The 17585-nt window shown below is 41.6% G+C and overlaps 1 protein-coding gene across 2 annotated transcripts in view; it reads right to left on the bottom strand.

Annotated features, from left to right (window-relative positions):
* The window catches only part of LOC115657579 (glypican-5-like), a 651971-nt gene that overhangs the window by 136655 nt on the left and 497731 nt on the right, over positions 1 to 17585 (bottom strand). The window lies entirely within an intron of this gene.

The raw sequence follows: 17585 nt of genomic DNA, 5'->3' as shown, positions 1-17585 counted from the left end.
TATGCGTAGTGGAACTAGCCAGACATTTTACCTGATGAAAAGTGTCTTTTGGATAGACTTGAGAATTTCTTACTTTCATCTAATGTTTTTAGGTTTTCATACAAAACTGAAAACGCAACTGAAATTCCTCAATTTTTCTGATTTAAGTTTTTGCTGGTTTTTTGAATTGAAAATGATACATTTTCATTGACACGGAAACTTTTCACGGGGCACTGACTATTTTTCAACCAGTTTCTAATGATTTTATTGCATGACAGACTCATGTTGCATTGTTTAACCAGAGGAGTCAGATCCCATAACACTGTCAGGTTAATAAAGCTAATTCTCTGCCCTGGCTATAATCTATAGCATTGTACAGTACGTACTGCAGCAGTATGCATATTTAAAGGTCTGGTCTTTTACAAGCATCTTTCAAAGATTTTTATTTAATCAAATTTTAAATAGGAAAATTACTTGTTTGACTTCACATCAGCAAGCTTTTTCCCTTCCACATTGCCATAGATCGGATGATTAGAACTTCACTATTGAATGGACAGTAGCATGTCTGAGTCACTAAACCTTATTTTTGGTCTATAAATACCAGACAATAATTTATTAGCCTGGCAATTTCTACACCTGCAATGGGCTAACCTCATGTCTCTTTAATTTGGGATAGAAGAAAATGATTTTGAAAGATGAGAAAAGTTTGAAGTTCTCTATGCAAAGAAATGGATAACTTATGGGCAAGCACAATGGAGAATTTCTCCCCTTAATCTATTCACTTCAATCTATCTACTTTTTAGTGATTCAAAGGATTTCTTCAATCCCCATGCAGATCTAATCCTGCTTATCTTTTTGAATGAACTGCCAGCTGTGGACAACAAATCACTGGTAAATGGGCTAAAACTTCCTTTTTGAGAATGTTTAATGATTTTTACAAGTACATTGAATAAAGTGAAAGACTAGTTATTACCCTTGAATGCTTTCTCGATCATCACTCTTTAAGATTCATGCTTCAAGGCTTGTTTTATCACTGCTGACATCTTGACATTATTTCTCATAAGAGCTTATGATCTGAGAGCCGCCAGAAATCCTACTATACTCTTGTTCAGAACCTGAAGTTCTTTCACCAGAATTACATTTATTGCTCTCACCTCTTGCTAAGTCCTACCTATACAGTTATTCTTTTTAAAATAGAACTAGATCTCACTACTGTGCAGGGATGCTAACCAGGTAATATCTGCTAGTAAAAGCACTGTGTAGATAAAGAAAATGTGTTGTGTTCTCAGAACACATATAAAAATGGGAAGCAGCCATTTATTTACCCGAAGTGAAGACCAGCTTGTAAACTTTTAGAGAGATGTTCATTTGGGAGATGAACAAACTTTAAGTTCACATAGTACACTTGGACATAAAAAAACAGGATTTATCTTGATATTGTGGAGTAATTTAATCAAGTTCAAAGTTTTTCAGTTCTCACATGGTTCTACTAACTTCACAAAGTTTAGAAAAGTACAACAAACTAATTAGGGACTGGAAGAATTTACTTGAGAGGAAAGGCTAAAAGTTAAAATGACTATGGGGCGGGGGACCATACTGAGAGTCTAAACAATGGAAAAAAATATTTCATGTGAGATACAGAGTTCATCAAACATCAGAATTTCCATTCCATGGGACATTCTGAAATTCTGAAAATTCATTCAGTTCTGGCACAAAGAGGAGAAATTTCAAAATTTCTCATGGAAGGGAAAATCCAGAAAAGTTAGTTTTGAAAATAATCAAAACATTTTGTTTCAAAAGCTTCAAAATGAAACTGAGCCAGGCGCCCAAGAACTTCTATGCCCCAACTCAGCAGCAGAGAACCTAGATAGCCTGAGAAACCCAGGGTTATAGGCTGCTGGTTCTATAGCAGGGAAGGCCTAGAATCCCTAGCAACAGGGCAGTCTGGCTGGCGGGGCTGCTCCACAGCCGGGACCCTAGAAAACCATGGACTCTATCCAGCAGCCTGCCAGTATCCTGTAACAATCTCCCACTGGAAGTGGTAGAAACTCATCTTTTGAGCACTGTAAAACTAGACTACATGACAGATGAGAGATACCATTAAAAGCAATCCTGCATCCAGACCGAATGAGTCCATCAGCTCTTTTCCATCCTTAATGTTTATGATTAAAGGGCACTATGTGTTCCATAATTCTGTGGCTATGGACTTCACCACCACCCATGGAATTATATTATAGAATCCTAGTTTTTATATAAATACTGTGCTTTTCTCTCTCGTGGTTTAAAGAGAACCTTGAAACATGAACGGAATGTAAACAGATGCACTGTTGCCTTCCTGAGTCTGCACACATCCTGAAAATAACAGCTCTGATAGATGTGAACTACTCCGTTTATCTCAATAACATCTCAGTCTGAAACCTAATGATGGAAATTTAAATGCTCACATTGTTAATTATTTCACTGATGATAATTTTAGCAGAAATATCCACATAACGTGCTTATCCTGCAATTTCCCCAGCCTTCCTATGCCTTCTCAGGGGCCAAAACTCCTAGCTACGTCCTACTCAGCTGTCAAAACTTCCAGCTTCCCCCAACAACTGCTCCAGTGCAATTCTGCATTCTCAACACAACACATCTGCAGCATCTTAAAAAAAAAAATGTAGGAACAGCCTAAAATAAACTGAATTTAGCATCAAAATAAATAATGCAGGGGCTACTGTACCAACTGCATTATTCATTTCTGTATTTTATTAATTAAACCCTCTATTTTTCATTATAAATGAAGCTGCTACAGAATTTCTGATCAAGGAACTTTGCAGTTCAGTTTCTTTACCTGTTTTCTGCTCCCCTAATACATAAGTAGCACTGCCATAAATTATGGTGGACAGGTGTAAATATGCCCTGAATCTTTTTATGAGCCATTTACACTAGAATTTTACTCCTAAAAAACTCCTTCATGATCCTTGGAATCTGGCAAAGACTGATGATGGAAGCAAAAATACAGCTTTGCTGTCGAGAAATCTTTTCCAAAATATATATTTACAGGAAAAATTGATTTAACTCCTGCTTTCAAGATGGAGGAAGCAAAGTAAGCAGTTTAAAAACAAGACACATATGGACATTATGGATCAAATCAGAAATATGATGTAAAAATCCTCTTTGGGCGGAAAAAAAGTGCCCTATCTCTGACTTCCTTGCAGGAAAGGTACCCAACAGTGAGCCAGACCCTCAGCTGGTTTAAGCTGTCTTAAGTACATGGATCTCAACTGACCTATGATGATTGACACAAGTGGATCTGACCCAGTAAGATTATGCTCACCGTTATTAAGTTGCATGCCTCAGCCTCTGTTCTTCGCAGGTGACCAGAGAATATAATATATAAGTAATACGTTAGTTCCACAGGAAAACTGACAAATCAAAATGTGATTTCTTTTGGGATATCATTGCATTCCTAAATGATCTCAGAGTAGTACAAATTTGTGGTGAGGTAAGGGCTATGAAAGCTTATAACACACATCAGCCAGTTAAGGGCTATGAAAGCTTATAACACAGAGAGGGACGGAGGCGCCCATCTGTCGCCCTGACATTTCATCTTGGGAGGCTGCCTGCCGGGGGCCCGTATCCGAGATGTTATGGAGGCATTGTCAAGGATTATTCAGCCCTCTGACTAGTACCCCAGGCTACTCATCCATGTGAGCACAAATGATACTGAGAGGTGTGACCCTGAGTGGCTCAAGAGTGACTACAGGGCTCTGAGAGTACGGGTGAAGGAGTTTGGAGGCAGGTGATATTCTCTTCAATCCTTCCTGTCAGAGGTAGGGGCCCAGGCAGAGACATGTGAATCGTGGAGGTGAATGCCTGGCTGTGAAGATGGTGTTGCCAGGAGGGCTCTGACTTCCTCAACCACGGGATGTTATTCGAGGAAGGACTGCTAGGCAGAGAAGGCATTCACCTTTTGAGGAGGGGAAAGACCCTATTTGGACACAAACTGGCTAACCTAGTAAGGAGGGCTTTAAACTAGGTTCGACAGGGACAGGTGAGCAAAGCCCACAGGTACGTGGAGAACATGGAGACCTGGGAGATGGGTCGGAAATAGGAGGAAGTGTGGGCTATAATGGCAGAGAGAAAGGAGTGTCAGGGAAAAACTGGGAAGCAAGATCAAATCAGTACCTTAGATGCCTATATACAAATGCAAGAAGTATGGGTAATAAGCAGGAAGAACTGGAAGTGCTAATAAATAAATACAACTATGACATTGTTGGCATCAACGAAACTTGGTGGGAAAATACACGATTGGAATGTTATGGATGGGTACAGCTTGCTCAGGAAGGATAGACAGGGGAAAAGGGGAGGAAGTAATTGCCTTATATATTAATAATGTACACACTTGGACTGAGGTGGAGATGGACATAGGAGACAGAAGTGATGAGAGTCTCTGGGTTAGGCTAAAATGGGTAAAAACAAGGGTGATGTTATGCTAAGAGTCTACTACAGGCCACCTAACTAGGTGGAAGAGGTGGATGAGGCTTTTTTTAAACAACTAACAAAATCATCCAAAGCCTAAGATTTGGTGGTGATGGGGGACTTCAACTATCCAGATATATATTGGGAAAATAACACAGCAGGGCACAGACTATCCAATAAGTTCCTGGACTGCATTGCAGACAACTTTTTATTTCAGAAGGTTGAAAAAGCTACCGGGAGGAACTCGTTGAGAATTTGAAAGTGGAAGGCAGCTTGGGTAAAAGAGATCATGAAATCAAAGAGTTCACAATTATAAGGAAGGGTAGAAAGGAGTACAGCAAAATAGAGATAATGGATTTCAGGAAGGCGGATTCTGATAAGCTCAAAGAGCTGGTAGGTAAGGTCCTATGGGAATCAAGACTGAGGGGAAAAACAACTGAGGAGAGTTGGCAGTATTTCAAAGGGACACTATTAAGGGCCCAAAAGCAAGCTATTCTGCTGGGTAGGAAAGATAGAAAATGTGGCAAAAGACCAGCTTGGCTTAATCACAAGATCTTGCATGATCTAAAAAATAAAAAGGAGTCACATAAAAAATGGAAACTAGGACAAATTACAAAGGATGAATATAGGCAAACAACACAGGCATGCAGGGGCAAGATTAGAAAGGCAAAGGCACAAAATGAGCTCAAACTACCTACAGGAATAAAGGGAAACAAGAAGACTTGTTACCAATACATTAGAAGCAAGAGGAAGACCAAGGACAGGGTAGGCCCACTGCTCGGTGAGGAGGGAGAAACAGTAACAGGAAACCTGGAAACGGCAGAGATGCTTAATGACTTCTTTGTTTCAGTCTTCACCAAGTCTGAAGGAATGCCTAACATAGTGAATGCTAATGGGAAGGGGGTATGTTTGGAAGATAAAATTAAAAAAAGAACAAGTTAAAAATCACTTAGAAAAGTTAGATGCCTGCAAGTCACCAGGGCCTGATGAAATGCAGCCTAGAATACTCAAGGAGCTAATAGAGGAGGTATCTGAGCCTCTAGCTATTATCTTTGGAAAATTGTGGGAGACAGGAGAGATTCCAGAAGACTGGAAAAGGGCAAATATCATGCCCATCTATAAAAAGGAAAATAAAAACAACCCAGGAAACTACAGACCAGTTAGTTTAACATCTGTGCCAGGGAAAATAATGGAGCAAGTAATTAAGGAAATCATCTGCAAACACTTGGAAGGTAGTAAGGTGATAGGGAATAGCCAGTATGGATTTGCAAAGAACAAATTGTGTCAAACCAATCTGATAGTTTTCTTTGATTGGATAACAAGTCTTGTGGATAAGGGAGAAGCGGTAGATGTCTATACCTAGACTTAGTAAGGCATTTGATACGGTCTTGCATGATATTCTTATTGATAAACTAGGCAAATACAATTTAGATGGGGCTACTATAAGGTGGGTGCATAACTGGCTGGAAACCGTACTGAGAGAGTAGTTGTTAATGGTTCCCAATCCTGCTGGAAAGGTATAACAAGTGGGGTTCCGCAGGGGTCTATTTTGGAACTGTCTCTGTTTAATATCTTCATCAATGACTTAGATATTGACATAGAAAGTATGCTTATTAAGTTTGCAGATGATGCCAAACTAGAAGGGATTGCAACTGCTTTGAAGGATAGGGTCATAACTGAAAATGATCTGGACAAATTGGAGAAATGGTCTGAGGTAAACAGGATGAAGTTTAATAAAGACAAATGCAAAGTGCTTCACTGAGGAAGGAACAATCAGTTTCACACATACAGAATTGGAAGTGACTATCTAGGAAGGAGTATGGCAGAAAGGGATCTAGGGGTTACAGTGGACCACAAGCTAAATATGAGTCAACATTATGATGCTGTTGCAAAAAAAAAAGCAAACATGATTCTGGGATGCATTAACAGGTGTGTTGTGAGCAAGACACAATAAGTCATTCTTCCGCTCTACTCTGCACTGGTTAGGCCTCAACTGGAGTATTGTGTCCAGTTCTGGGCATTTCAAGAAAGTTGTGGAGAAATTGGAGAGGGTCCAGAGAAGAGAAACAAGAAGGATTAACTGTCTAGAGAACATGACCTATGAAGGAAGGTTGAAAAAACTGGGTTTATTTAGTTTGGAAAAGAGAAGACTGAGAGAGGACATGATAGCAGTTTTCAGGTATCTGAAAGGGTGTCACAAGGAGGAGGGAGAAAACTCGTTCACCTTAGCCTCTAATGATAGAACAAGAAGCAATGGGCTTAAATTGCAGCAAGGGAGGTTTAAGTTGGACATTAGGAAAAAGCTCCTAGCGGAGAGCTTGTGGAGCGGGGAGAATAAGCAAAGATAACCCTTCCCCTGCTTTAAAAACAACAAAAAATCTTTTGGCCATATTTATAAATAATAAAACAAGAAAAAAAAGCCACAGTTGTCTTTCATTGGCAGCTCAACTCTACCTCTACCACCAACCTTCCATTCTGCATGGCTATCACTTCTTGCATGTCAGAGGAACTGTAGATGAAGGAGGTTTTAATAGGGACATTACAAAGTTTACAGCCTTTGTCATCTTCCAGTCACAAATTTGATTTGTTTTCAGTGTTTGTCTATGGATCCAAGGAAGCCTTAAGTACATACAGAAGTTCTTTCTGTAGCTAGGTCTAATGTATTGCATAGTAATGAGGGGGTAAGGTAAGTTCTATCTATGGGGCACTCCAAACAGGGGTTCTACTTATTTTTCAAGTTCTTGGATGCCCAGTGTCAAGCCTAGCTGGTGACAGACTCCCTGTGATACCATCTGACTAGTGATTCTGTCTAGCTGTCAACATAATTTGACTCAGAACTTAGGTCAATCTAAGGTCATCTGCCACCTATCATTTAGGAACCTGTCTCAGTTTGGCTAGAGAAACTCAAATTGATAGTTTCTATAAGACCTCTGGATCTGATTTTGCCATCTTTCTGTTCAGGGAGAGGGACTACTGTAGAGAGCCACATGTACATATACATTGCCTCCCACAGCTGCAGGGGCCTCCATCAGAATTAAGTGAATCAAGGCAGTTACAAATGGCCAGTGGGGCAGGGGTTTAAACAGCAACAATTGCTAGACTTCTGGATTCTACTAAGGGCTGGTCCAAACTAGGGGGGGGAAATCGATCTTAGATACGCAACTTCAGCTACGTGAATAACGTAGCTGAAGTCGAATATCTAAGATCGGATTACTCACCCACCCAGACGGCGCGGGATCGATGTTCGCGGCTCTCCGTGTCAATTACGGAACTCCGTTGGGGTTGATGGAGTTCCGGAATCGATATAAGCGCGCTCGGGGATCGATATATCGCGTCTAGATTAGACGCGATATATCGATCCCCGAGCAATCGATTTTAACCCGCCGATACGGCGGGTAGTCTGGACGTGGCCTAAGACAAGCTGTCATGCTTCTTAACTCTGGTTTGGTCCTAACTCTATCTCCCTCTACCTGTAACATGCCCTCTTTACCTGCTCTGCAAGGATTGCTGGACAAGGCTAAGGGGTGCACAGGCTATGAGCAATGTAGTGCAGCACATGGAGTAAGCACTAAGATGCTGCTTGCCTGCTTGTTCACCAGATCAGCATACCTTTGTGTGGAATCAGGCCTAATTCATAATGGAAAACACTTTCCTTAAGCAGGAAGGTGTTTTTTTTTACATGTACAGTATAGCACAATGCCATTAACATTTTAGATTCAGCTTCCATTAAGTTATATGGTTATCTATTTGGGAGTAATTCTAAGGCCCTTGTATTGTTAGCTCTTCCTAATTAATTCTGGCTTTATGGTGTTTTTGGAGGCAAATTGCCTTAGCCTTCACATTTATCCCATTGCTACTCAGCATGATTGAACTATTACAGCTATTGTCAGAGGGAGCTAAATCACATACAGCTTACTGAAGTTATTCAAGGAACAGAGTTTTCACTCTTGCGTACTCTGCCTTTCAAACTCTGGGGCTGGTACTTCCTCCACTCAAGTCACTTGCAAATGACTTCTATGGGAGTAGACACTCTCAATAACTAGGGTTAAACTCTCTGCTGACCTAACTCTATTGACCTGAAGCAGAGAATACAGCCTCTGATGTTTAGTAATATTAGTTTACTATAGAGTTTGGCTTCCACACATCTCTAGCTACAGGCTGCGCCTTCTCAGTGCATGCGCCTTCTCATTCTGGTTCCATCATTTCTATCAGTAGCTTCATAGCTCAGTGTCAAGATGACTTTTCTTTTAAAAATGAGTGTTTGCAAAAGAGCACTGTAAAAAATGTGTGATAGGGAGTTGAGCAGAAAATTAGTTTGGGGAGCTTCCAACATAGGGCTATTTACAAAACAACCCCCTGACATGTATATACTTAAATAATCATTTCCGTGTAAAGTAATTGAATCGAGTATCAGTGACAAGCTAAAGTTAGTAAAATGTATTGCAATATAAAGTCTTCAATGGATTCAGGATTAATGGTACTATTTTCAGACAGAAAGTCTTCAAAATGACCTACCGTGGTGCCTCTGATCACTGTTTGGTTATACAGAGTTATTCCAAATAGACAAACCCCAAATATCCTGACCTCAGTCTCCCCTGTGCTTACTTCACCCTTGTTCTACAGTGCATTTGAAAGTTTACACTGTAAGTACCTGAGATCTTCTTACCTTTTATTTATTCCTAAACCCAGCTAAAGTGAGCACAAATTTGCTGTGATTTATATTTATATGATGAGATGGAAATTTAAACTTCATTATTTACCTTTGTGCCTTTTTGAACAAAGATGATGCCAAAGTTATTTAACAGTAGCAGCTTTAGTCCTTTTTGGCTCAGCTCATTCTACCCACTGTTATAACTAAAGTTAGGAGAAAACTATGAGAAGACATGGTCACTCAATCAGCTGCAACATGGGATATTATTAGAGAAGAGGATCTAAATCACTCAGTAACTCAATTTATTTGGCCTGGCAACTATTCATGTCCCTCTTATTGGTCCAGATATGAAAGTGGCTATTATGGGGCAAACTCTGATCTCAGTTACACCATTGTAAATCCAAAGCAAGTGAATCAGACACTATTACTTTCATTTCCCAGTGTCTCCAAATCCCTAGTTATGTGAATGTTAACATAGGAAAAGGAGTTAAGAATGATCACCACCATTCTCATGCTTTTCAGCATAAATCAGGCTCTTATGAATGTTTCCCTAATGACAACAAATTATCTTTACTATAATTTAGCAGACTTTAACATAGATTTCACAAATAGGCCTGGGGAAAGCTTGTATGTGAAAATGATTTTTCATTAGAATTTTTCATTTCTCTTTTCCATTCCTTTTCTCAGAATTGCTCTCTGATGAACACCACTGAGATAATGAAGTTATAACAGTGTCAATCCAAAGTAACTGGAATCAGAATCTGATATTCTGTATTTGTTTATTTCCCTCCATCTTGGCTCATTTTTTTCACACTATTTTTAATGCATTTTTTCTCTGAGTCTTCTTGTTCCTCCCTCTTCTCTCAAGTCTCTCCTAAGTAGAATACAGACTCAGTTGTGTTTGACCTTCTGACAAACATTTCAATACATGGTGTTATAAAGGCCAACTGGTGGGCCCTGCTTAGGCTGTAGTTAGAAACAGGTAACCCTCTTTACCAACACACGAAGATGACAAAAATAAAAGTTTGAAACCAGTGAGCCTTCCTCAAAATAAATATTAAGTGGAGAATTAAATTGTGGTTTTTTGAACCGGATGAGTCACTTAGAATGGTATAACAATAAAGGAATTAGTGAGTGTAGTAAAAACTCAGTAGGAAACACAATATCTCATGTAATAAAGAATACCTAAAATGGATAAAGAAAGCCATTAACATAGGGATGGTATGTAATGTAGAGGATTCAAAGGACAGGAGAACAGAAGAGCTTAGAAAATGCAATATTGACACCATCTGGGATAATCAGCAATGGAACTGAAGACATGTGGAGATGAGTATTTGATGTGTGGGCTGGCTGCCAGTAGATATTTCATCAATATTCTAAGATGATCATAATAATTATACAAATCAGTAGCTGTAGAATTACGTATTTAGATAAATACAAGTATAATGTGGTGAATGGGAATGAAGTATGATTAAGATGACAATTTGTACAGTACACTGATATTTAGAAAAGAGATAAACAAGGAGGATAAGGACATCATAAAGGACAAAAGGATCCTGATATGCGAAAGAAAATCTGATGATGAGAGAATTCATGAACAATGAGAAAAATACATTAACCTTCAACAGCTGTTGAGGTCTGATACAAATCAGGCAGAAGTTAAAGAGAAAAAGCAAGTTCTTTTCTCTGCATTTAAAAAGAAAAGATGCTCTCAGGGGGAAAAACCTGCTCATGTGCCATCAGGAGGAAATATATAGCCAGATAAGCTACCTGGTTGTAATACTTGGAGAAGACAGAGAGAGAGAGAGAGAGAGAGAGAGAGAGAGAGAAACAGACAGGGGGAGAGAGAGAGAGAGAGAGAGTGTGTTGGAAGGGAGAGAGCAAGGTGCCTCCATCTAAACAGTCATGTAGGAAGCCAAGATTGGAATTACATCACAAGATAATAACCCAGCCTGAATGCTATAATGAAGTAAAATGCCAGGTATCTTTAAGATGACAAGAAGAAATGTGACAACAGGCAGGATATACCACCAGGAGAAGAGAAGAAGAGAAGTATAGCAGTATCACAAGTAGTTAGTAAGAAAGAATTGTGAAAGAAAATGGTTAGTATTGGATTGATAAATGTTTGTCAAAATCGTTTAAATAGAGTGCTGGGTGAAAAAACTCATTGAACACTCTCTATTCACTGTTGAAAGCCTGCTGCCCATCCAGATATTGAAGCATTTGCTCACTTGTTCAAAGCTTGCTGTATCAGATACAATTTTAGCTTGTTGATGAACATTTGTCATTCCTATGAGACAGCATTATTCAGGCTTTTCCTCCCCTTGCACTTCATGACCCCATCATTTTTGGGGAGGAGCTCCAGCGGTAGCAATTGATGGGGAAGCACAGTTCTGGAAGAGGGTCTATGGGGTGCATACAGCTAGTGCAAAGGCACAATATGACTTCATTTCTGAGATCCAGTGTTTCAAGGCTTTTTGGGAGGTGGAAGTGAACACCTAGCTTGTTCTGTTTGGGACCGGCATTCCCAGGCCCTGATGTGGGTTATTTCCATGCAGGGAGCAATCTGACCCAAAGGCTCCAATGTGCAGGGACTGAACAGGTTAGTCTTATTTCATGGGTAACAAGCTGATGAATACTCTGACTAGAGTTTATATGCTCCTGTAAGACTCAATTGAGAGCTTGCTCAGATTCCTATTTAGGGGAGTGAGAGGGTCTCCTTATGTCCCCTCAGTCCCCTGCATTGCCAGACCCTGCACACAGGGGAGAGCAACCACCACCAGCTGTACCTCCCCATCCAAGCAGGTGTGCAGAGAATAGGTGGAGCCTTGGCTGACTGATCCCCAGAATGTGCTGGCCAGCCCAGCTCCACTAGCACAAGGAAAGACACATCTTTCTTTCTCCCCAAAGTAAGGGAAAAGAAGGACCAGACTGCGACTTGCATAGTCACTCTTGTGTCCCTTACTCGGGCTGGACTGCCAGGGGCTAGTCCAGCCTCTGATATGCACTTTTGTAACTCAGTTCTACAAGGTGCCAAGCTCTCTCCCCAATGCAGCAAAGCATTTAAAGATGTGCGAACTACAACCTTATGAGTAGTTGCATTGAAATCAATAGGACTACTCACATGCTTAAAGCTAAGCAGGTCCCTCACTGCACAGCTAGACTGGGGACAGAGTGCCGAACACCTGTCAGATGGATGTTGGTTCACACCTACACCTAGAAACCGACATAATCTGAATCGTCTCATACCTGACAGTAAGTTTTCCCCTCCCTATTAGACATTTACATGGCTTACTTTCTTCTTTCTAATTCTTTCTTTACAAAGTCTTGGTCACAAAACGATCAATAGGCATTGTCTTTAAAGTGTCAGTACATGCCAACAGTTACTATATGGTGTTATCTGAGTCACAGTGCTATTTCCACAGCATTCCCCTATACTTGGAATCTGAGATACCTGTGGTAAGTGGTAACGGTTGGAAAATGTTAACTTTTTAATGGCTTTCATCATTGTGATCCTGCACCAGTAAGGAGGTCAAGGGGGGTTAAGAGGTTAAGCAGCTCCTGTGAACCCAGGCAGCCCTACCCCACCCACTTGAAAAGCATGCCTGGCTTGGAGGAAGAGTTCAAAAGACGAACAGGTCAATGTGGCTTGGCAGCGACAATGGAGATGAATATCAGAGGGGTAGCTGTGTTAGTCTGGATCTGTAAAAGCAGCAAAGAGTCCTGTGGCACTTTATAGACTAACAGATGTTTTGGAGCATGAGCTTTCGTGGGTGAATACCCACTTCGTTGGATGCATGTAGTAGAAATTTCCAGGGGCAGGTATATATATGCAAGCAGCTATATTTACCTGCCCCTGGAAATTTCCACTACATGCATCCGATGAAGTGGGTATTCACCCACGAAAGCTCGTGCTCCAAAATGTCTGTTAGTCTATAAGGTGTCACAGGACTCTTTGCTGCTTCTAATGGAGATGAACTGACCTGCACCCTGAGCTCCGGAGTCCTGGCTGTCATGATGTTGCCAAACCCACAGAGAAGAGACTGGTGATTCTCAGAAGGTCTGAGGCTTTCTTTGATTCCAGCTATTTAATGTCTTTACTTTTCCAGTTGGGGAAGAGGGTCTAGTAGGAAGTGTTCCACGGCGGCAGCAGTGCGGCACTTTGGTGGATTGGAACCCAAAGGAGAGGGTGGGATCAGGTTCCCCTACTAATCCTTAGGAGGTGCCGAAGGCAGACGCCTACCCCTCATACTGGGAGTCTAGAGGAGAGAAGGCCCTGAAGACAGAAGGTTCAAAATCCTGAGACCTCAATCTAGGCGGAGACACAGAGACCCCTTGCCTAATCCAAAGGGCTACCCTGTTGCTGGACTTTTTATATACCCTAAAAGGGGTGGGCATAACCACAGGACCTGCTCAGAGGGCTGAGTCACAGAAGAGGCAGGACACTGCAGGATCAAAGCAGCTGTTAATATGCAGTGACAGGAAAGAGAGAACCTGCCACACCCTGCCTGACCCCTAGGTGGCATCTGTGGTCAGTGATCACCTTCATAACCATATATAATTCTTCAGAACTTATTTATCTCAGTGGTATGAAATCATCTGAATAAACACATGTGGTACGGGCTCTATAATTAAGTACAGTATGCTTAAATGTATAAGTAGTGGTCTTTAGAGCTACTAGTGGATTTGACTATAAAAGACTTATATGCAACTGCCATAAACAAAACATAAGACAACATACTACTGTATTCAGGTACAGATCTTAATGGAAGAGATGAAGGGTACTGGTGAATTTAATTGATATTCAGAAAATATTCTAGATAGCTGGAAAATGGCAAACAAAACTTCAAGATTTGAAAAGTGTGGACAGACTACTGTGAAATATATTGATATTGGTTGTGAGTAAAAGATTGAGGAGCTGTGTATGAATATCTGAGTGCAGAGTTGGAATATACAAGCATGGGATCAGATCCTCAGTTATTGTAAATCAAAATCAATATAAATACACTGATTTAAACCAGATCAGGATCTTGCCTCTAACGCTCTTTCTAGAGAAAGTGGAAACTGGGGAAGATAATGACTTTTGGTCAGGAAGACTTTTAATGGGCCTATAGTTAAATATGTTGAAGCAGGTAATCTAGATGCTGGTGAAATCCATCTGCTTTGGAGATTTATTGTTTTTGTTGGGAGGAAGTTAGAGAAGGATGGTTCAATAATATTGAAAAAAATAGTTGCAAGTAATCATAGAATCATAGAATATCAGCGTTGGAAGGGACCTCAGGAGGTCATCTAGTCCAACCCCCTGCTCAAAGCAGGACCAACCCCAACTAAATCATCCCAGCCAGGGCTTTGTCAAACCTGACCTTAAAAACCCCTAAGGAAGGAGATTCCACCAGCTCCCTAGGTAACCCATTCCAGTGCTTCACCACTCTCCTAGTGAAAAAGCTTTTCCTAATATCCAACCTAAACCTCCCCCACTGCAACTTGAGACCATTACTCCTTGTTCTGTCACCTGCTACCACTGAGAACAGTCCATACATTATGCTTCTGTCATAAACAGATAGCTAAGGGTTAATGTCTCTTTCACCTGAAACACCTGACCAGAGAACCAATCAGGAAACCGGATTTTTTCAACTTTGGGTGGAGGGAAGTGTGTCTCTGAGTCTTTTGTCTGTCTGCCTGTTTCCTCTGAGCTTTGGAGAAGTAGTTCTATTTTCTAGTCTTCTGTTTTCTAAGTGTAAGGACAAAGAGATCAGATAGTAAGTTCTATGGTTTCTTTTCTTTGGTATTTGCATGAATGTAAGTGCTGGAGGGCTTTGATTTGTATTCTTTTTGAATAAGGCTGTTTATTCAATATTCTTTTAAGCAATTGACCCTGTGTTGTAACATCTTAATACAGAGAGAGCATTTGTATTTTTTCTTTCTTTTTTATATAAAGCTTTCTTTTAAGACCTGTTGGAGTTTTTCTTTACTTCAGGGAAATTGAGTCTGTACTCACCAGGGAATTGGTGGGAGGAAGAAATCAAGGGGAGAGCTGTGTGTTGGATTGCTAGCCTGATTTTGCATTTCCTCTGGGTGAAGAGGAAAGTGCTTTTGTTCCAGGATTGGGAACGGAGAGGGGGAATCACTCTGTGTAGTTTCACAGAGCTTGTGTCTGTGTATCTCTCCAGGAGCACCTGGAGGGGGGAAGGGGAAAAGGATTATTTCCCTTTGTTGTGAGACTCAAGGGATTTGGGTCTTGGGGTTCCCAGGGAAGGTTTTTCAGGGGGACCAGAGTGCCCCAAAACACTCTAATTTTTTGGGTGGTGGCAGCAGGTACCAGGTCCAAGCTGGTAACTAAGCTTGGAGGTTTTCATGCTAACCCCCATATTTTGGACGCTAAGGTCCAAATCTGGGAATAAGGTTATGTCATGGTGTGCAGCGGCGGGATATAGACAGAATCCAGAAGCCAGTAGGAATATTATATTTTTCTTTGCTAAGGGCTTTTTAGCAGAGAGAAACAGTTTAGTTTTAAAAGGGAACCAGAGAGAATTTTTTTTTTTCTGCTCTCTCTAGCAGTTTGTGGTTTGCATATTAAGCGAGAAGACTGTTAAGGGTCTTTTGTCATGCAATAGCCCTCCCATTAGGTGGCAAGTACCAGCACTTATATGCATGCAAATTAAGTGGTTTTTCTGGTTTCCCTTAATTGAACATTAGCTAGAGAGAGAAAAGGAAAAAAGCACTGTTGCTAGGCAGACTTCAGGAGGCAACAGAGAGCCTGCAGTTCAGAAGATAAACACCGGAGGGCACCCCAACACAAGAAAACAGGAACCATGACTTCTAAGGCAAGGATTGACGCCGAAGAACAAATCAAAGACGCTGAACACAGGCGACAACTGGAAATGAAACAAAAAGAGATGGAGATAAAAGAAAAGGAAGAAAGCCTCAAACTGGCAGCCTTCCAAAGAGAACAGGCAGCCCAAGAGGCAGCACACAAAAGAAAACTAGAAGAAGAAGAGGTGGCCCACCGCCGAGAAATGGAAAAACAACAAAAAGAAATGGAAAAACAACAAAAAGAGAATGAAGAGAAGGAAAAACAGAGAAAACATGAACTGGAGATGGCAAAAGCTGGGCTGCATGTGCCAGCCAACCCTAACAACCCGGCGCCAATTATTGCTCCACAGCACAGGAAATTTCCCACCTACAAGGCAGGTGATGACACCGAGGCCTTCTTGGAAAATTTTGAAAGAGCCTGTCTTGGGTACAGCATCCCCGAAGACCAGTACATGGTAGAATTAAGGCCACACCTCAGTGGACCTTTAGCAGAGGTGGCAGCTGAAATGCCCAAGCCGCAAATGAATGACTATAAACTTTTTCAAACCAAGGCCAGATACAGGATGGGGATAACCCCAGATCATGCCCGTCGGCGCTTCAGAACCCAAAAATGGAAACCAGAGGTGTCATTTCCCAAACACGCCTACTACATTGCAAAAAACTATGAGGCCTGGTTAACAGGAAACAACATTCAAACCTTGGAAGAAGTGAACCTCCTCATACAAATGGAGCAGTTCTTGGATGGTGTTCCTGAAGACATCACACGGTACATACAAGATAGAAATCCCAAAACTATCGCTGAGGCGGGGGAGATTGGAGCCAAATGGATGGAACTGGCAGAAAGCAAAAAGCTACTGTCAAGGGGAACGATTACCCCAGGGGGCACACAGACCATAAACCCTACAACCGAGGACAGCCAAAGACCCTCCATACCACCCAAGTAAAGCCACAGATACCCTACTCTTCAACCTCACCAGTCCTCCAGTAACTCACCTCGGCCCAGTGACCCATCAGATGGAAGATGCTTTAAGTGTAATGAACCGGGACACATCAAGGCCAACTGTCCCAAGAACACCATCGAGTGCAATTCATTACACCACCATCACACAAAAGATCCCCAGGCCCGGATGCCTCTCAAATACCCTTGGAGCGAAGGGAAAATTTGAGAGTGGGCGGAAAGAAGGTTACTGCGTGGAGAGACACGGGGGCACAAGTGTCAGCTATCACCAATCCTTCGTTGACCCCAAATTCATCAACCCAAAGGCCAAAGTTACAATTTACCCCTTCATGTCACAAGCTGTAGACTTGCCTACAGCTCAACTGCCTGTCCAGTACAAAGGCTGGTCAGGAATGTGGACTTTTGCAGTCTATGACAATTATCCTATCCCCATGCTACTGGGGGAAGACTTGGCCAACCAGGTGAGGCGGGCCAAGAGAGTGGGAATGGTTACCCGTAGCCAAACCAGGCAAGCTTCCAGACCCTTCCTGTTCCTGAGCCGTCCACAGAGGCCCCGTCTGTGTTACCAAGACCCAGACAGAGGTAGTGGACCCGGATTCCATCCTACCACTGAAACAGCCACAGCATCTCCAGTCCCAGGCCCGGAACTGGAACAGCAACCAGCACCAGCAAGTGCAACCACATCTTCAAACTCACGCCAGAGGGCGCCAGCAAGCCAGA

Source organism: Gopherus evgoodei, chromosome 9 (assembly GCF_007399415.2).
Source record: "Gopherus evgoodei ecotype Sinaloan lineage chromosome 9, rGopEvg1_v1.p, whole genome shotgun sequence".
Classification (NCBI taxonomy): Eukaryota; Metazoa; Chordata; order Testudines; family Testudinidae; genus Gopherus; species Gopherus evgoodei.
Note: the sequence above shows the minus strand (reverse complement) of the source record. Positions and strands in the feature narration are given on the sequence as shown.